Here is a 4,323-nt window from a genome sequence, read left to right as displayed (position 1 = left end):
AATGGACTCTTAAAACAAATAACAAACAACAAAGCCTACAACTATTAAGTTAATTCAGCAAATTTGTAGTATCAATATAGAAAAATCAAATGTTTGCTATGTAGTACTAAGGAACAACCTCGAACTGAATTATAAAAAAATAACAAGTATATGAAATACTTAGTGATAAATATGATGAAAGATATGCTAAACCTGGACACTTAAAAAGGACAAAACTTTGCTGAGAGAAATGAAACAGAGACTAAATTAATACAATTTTGTCATGAGGCTGAAGACTCTATATTTTTAAAATATCAATTCACCCCGAAATGGTCTATAGCTATATGGGAAATTTCAATCAAAATCCTGCAGGCAAGGGCAGCCCCAGTGGCACAGCAGTTTAGTGCTGCTGGCAGCCCAGGATGTGATCCTGGAGACCTGTGATCAAGTCCCACCTCAGGCTCTCTGCATGTAGCCTGCTTCTCCCTCTGCCTGTGTCTCTGCGTCTCTCTCTCTGTCTCTCATGAATAAATAAATAAAATCTTTAAAAAAAAAATCCTGCAGGCTGCCCAACAAACATAAGAAAAGATGTTCAACATCACTAATCATAAGAAAATTGAAAATCAAGACTCCAATGGGGGTTGGGAATGGAGCAGACAGTCAACTGAACAGGTTTGGCCTATTTATGGAGCCTATAAATGAGCTAAAAGAGAAGGACAATAAGTCTTTGAATACTGGGGACATTGATGGCACACTACAGTGCTCCACTGAAGCCATTAAGTTAGATCCCCAGAACCAGGTGCTCTACTGCAATTGCTCAGCAGCCTCCACCAAGAAAGGTGACTACCAGAAGGCTTATGAGGATGGCTGCAAAACCGTTGACTTAAAGCCTGACTGGGGAAATCCGTGCTATTCGTGGAAAGCAGCAGCTCTCAAGTTCTTAAATTGATTTGAAAAAGCCTAACAAACCTACAAATATGGTTTAAAACATGAAGTAAATAATCCTCACCTCAAAGAGAGCTTACAGAATATGGAGGCCCAGTTGGTAGCACAGAAATACATGAATCCTTTTAACATGCCCAATCTATACCAGAACTTGGAGAGTGATCCCAGGACAAGAACACTGTTCTCTGGTCCTACCTTCTGGAGGGTGAGAGAGCAACTAGGAAACAAGCCATCTGACCTCAGCACAAAACTGCAAGATCCCCAGATCAAGACTACTCTCAGTGTCCTGTTGGGAGTCGAGCTGGACAATATGGATGAGGAGGAAGTTGGAACACCTCCCCCACCTTCTCCTCCTAAGAAAGACACCAAGCCAGAGCCAATGGAGAAGATATTCCAGAGAATAAGAAGTAAGTGCTGAAAGAGAAAGAGTTGGGGAATGAGGCCTACAAAAAGATGGACTTTGACACAGCCTTGAAGCACCATGACAGAGCCAAGGACCTGGACTTCACAACGTGACTTATATGACCAATCAAGTAGCCATCTACTTTGAGAAAGGCCACTGAAGTAAATGCTGGGAACTTTGTGAGAAGGTTATCTCAGTGGGGCAAAAAAATTGAGAAGACTATTGACAGATTGCCAAAACTTATGCTCAAATTGGCAACTCCTACTTCAAAGAAGGAAAGTACAAGGATGCCATCCATTCCTATAACAAGTCTTTGGCAGAGCACTGAACCCCAGATGTGCTCAAGACATGTCAACAGGTGGAGAAAATTCTGAAAGAGCAAGAGTGGCTGGCCTATATAAACCCCAACCTGGCCTTAGAGGAGAAGAACAAAGCCAAGGTATATTCTCAGAAAGGGGACTATTCCCAGTTCATGAAGTATTATACAGATGCCATCAAACTGAATCCAAAAGATGCCAAATTGTACAGCAATCGAGCTGCCTGCTACAACAAACTCCTGGAGTTTCAGCAGCGCTCAAGGATTGTGAGGAAAATATCCAGCTAGAGTCAACCTTCATCAAGGGTTACACACAGAAAGCAGGTCACTGGAAGCAATGAAGGACTACACAAAAGCCATGGACGTCTAACAGAAGGTGTTAGATTTGGACTCCAAGTGTAAGGAGGTGACAGACAGCTACCAAGTCTGTATGATGTCCCAGTACAAGTGTCATGATAGCCCCAAAGATGTGAAGTGAAGGGCCATGGCCAACCTTGAGGTGTAGTAGATAATGAGTGGCCTGGCTCATCCTGGAACAGAGACAGAAGGACCTCCAGGTGCTCAGAGAAATTTAAAGAATCTTGTAATAGTGCAGAAGATCCAGAAGCTGATGGCTATGGGTCTGATTGCAATTCGGTGATGACTTGCTCATCATTGCCTTCCCTTCACACTCATGTGGAAAGAGGAGCTGGGACTGTGACAAGGAGCACAAAGCAGAGAAGAGAGAAGGGGAAAGTGAACAACTTCTCTCTCTATATTTATATGGATGTATGTGGAAGATACAGAGACTTGTACTTGAATTACTCACACTGCCACTACCTCTGGGCCCAGCACATGCACGATCTCTTCAGCTGCCCTTAGATTCTCTGTTCCCTTCCCCATCCTCAGTCACTCCCTAAGCTGCTCTCCCATAGTTAGTTATTTTTTTAGTTGGGGCAGAGTGCATGTAAGGGGAGGGGAGGTTATTATTCCTAGACCTCAGGTCCCAACTGTCTTCACATTGTTAACTTCAAGTGCTCTTCTCCAATAAAGCAAGCCAGTTAGGCATGTTTATTAAAAACAAAACAAAAAAACAAACAAACAAAAAACAATTCATCTCAAACCCATGAGGATAGTCACTATCAAAAGAAGAGAAAAATAACAAATTTGGTGAGGATGTGAAGACATTGGAACCCTTATGTGCTGTTGGTAAGAATGTAAAATGGTGCAGTCATTATGGAAACAGCATAGAGATTTCCTCAAAAATTAAAAATAGAATTGCCATATGATTCAACAATTCCACTTCTAGGTATATTTCCAAAAGAATTTAAATAGGATTTCAAAGGATTTTTGCATACTCATGTTCAGTGCATCATTATTCACAATAGCCAAGTGGTAGAGGCAATTCAAGTGTCCATCAACAGATGAATGGATAAAGAGAATATGGTATATACACACAGCAGACTATTAGACAACGTTAAGAAAGAAGGAAATCTTGTCACATGCTACATTGTGGAAGAACATTGAGGATATTATGCTAAGTGAAATAAGGTCACAAAAGGACCGCTACTGTATAACGCTGTTGATATGAAGTATCTTCAGTCAAAATCATAAAAACAAAGTCGGTGATGGTCAAAGTTTGGTGGGAAAGGAGATTTAATGGGTGTAGAATTATAATTTCTCAAAATGAAAAAGTTTTAGATATCAGCTGTGCAAGAATGTGAGTATATTTAATACTACTGAACTGTAGAATTAAAAGATAGTAGATTTAATGCCATGCTTTTTGTTGTTGTTGCCGTATACACACTCATACACACACATACACCTAACAAGATATTTTTGTAGAACTTGATAAGGCTATTACAAAAATTGATATGGAAATGTAAAGAACTTAATAAAATCAACTTGAAAAATAAATCTAGAGGGAGACCTGGATGGCTTAGTGGTTGAGTGTCTGCCTTTGGCTCAGGGCATGATCCCAGCGTCCAGGATCAAGTCCCACATTGGGCTCCTTGCAAGGAGCCTGCTTCTCCCTCTGCCTATGTCTCTTCCTCTCTCTCTCTCTCTGTGTTTCTCATGAATAAATAAAGAAAATCTTTTAAAAAAGAGAGAAACAAAGAAAGAACTAGAACTAGAAAGCTACCTGATTTCAAGGTAAAGGCTACCTCAAAATTTAACCTGAGTCTACGGTGATCAAGGCAATATAGTTTTATTACAAAGAGATGACTAGATCCAGATAACAAAGAATCTGAAAAAAGTTACAGATATATATGGAGGACTGATTTTTGACAAAGGTACAATTCAGTGGAGATAAGGTAGTTTTATTTTCAACAAATGGTGCTGGAATAATGGGAAGTCCATTTGAATAAAAAAAAACAACTTTAAAACATATCTCACAGTTTATAAAACATTTAGTCATAGCTGAAAGTAGACTTAAATGGACAACCAAAAACTATAGTATTTCCAAAAGAAAAGAAAATAAGTAAGTTTAGTGAACTTGGATTCATTAATATTAAAAATATCTGCTAAACAAAAGTTGGATAATGTTAAAAGAATGATAAGACAATCCACAGACTGGGAGAAAACATTGGCAAAATATATCTACTAAAGGACTTGCATAGTCAGTATATAAAGAACTCTCAGAATTCAACAATAAGGATATAAACAACTAAGAAGAAAATAGTCAAAATATTTGAATAGA

At 39.1% G+C, this 4,323-nt stretch overlaps 1 pseudogene; it reads left to right on the top strand.

Annotated features, from left to right (window-relative positions):
- The first annotated feature begins 664 nt into the window (after positions 1-664).
- LOC100684989 lies at positions 665-2,283 on the top strand (annotated as a pseudogene).
- Positions 2,284-4,323: the final 2,040 nt, after the last annotated feature.

This window comes from Canis lupus, chromosome 22 (genome assembly GCF_011100685.1).
Source record: "Canis lupus familiaris isolate Mischka breed German Shepherd chromosome 22, alternate assembly UU_Cfam_GSD_1.0, whole genome shotgun sequence".
Taxonomy (NCBI): Eukaryota; Metazoa; Chordata; class Mammalia; order Carnivora; family Canidae; genus Canis; species Canis lupus.
The sequence above is the reverse complement of the archived record's forward strand: the minus strand, read 5'-3'. Positions and strand labels throughout refer to the sequence as shown.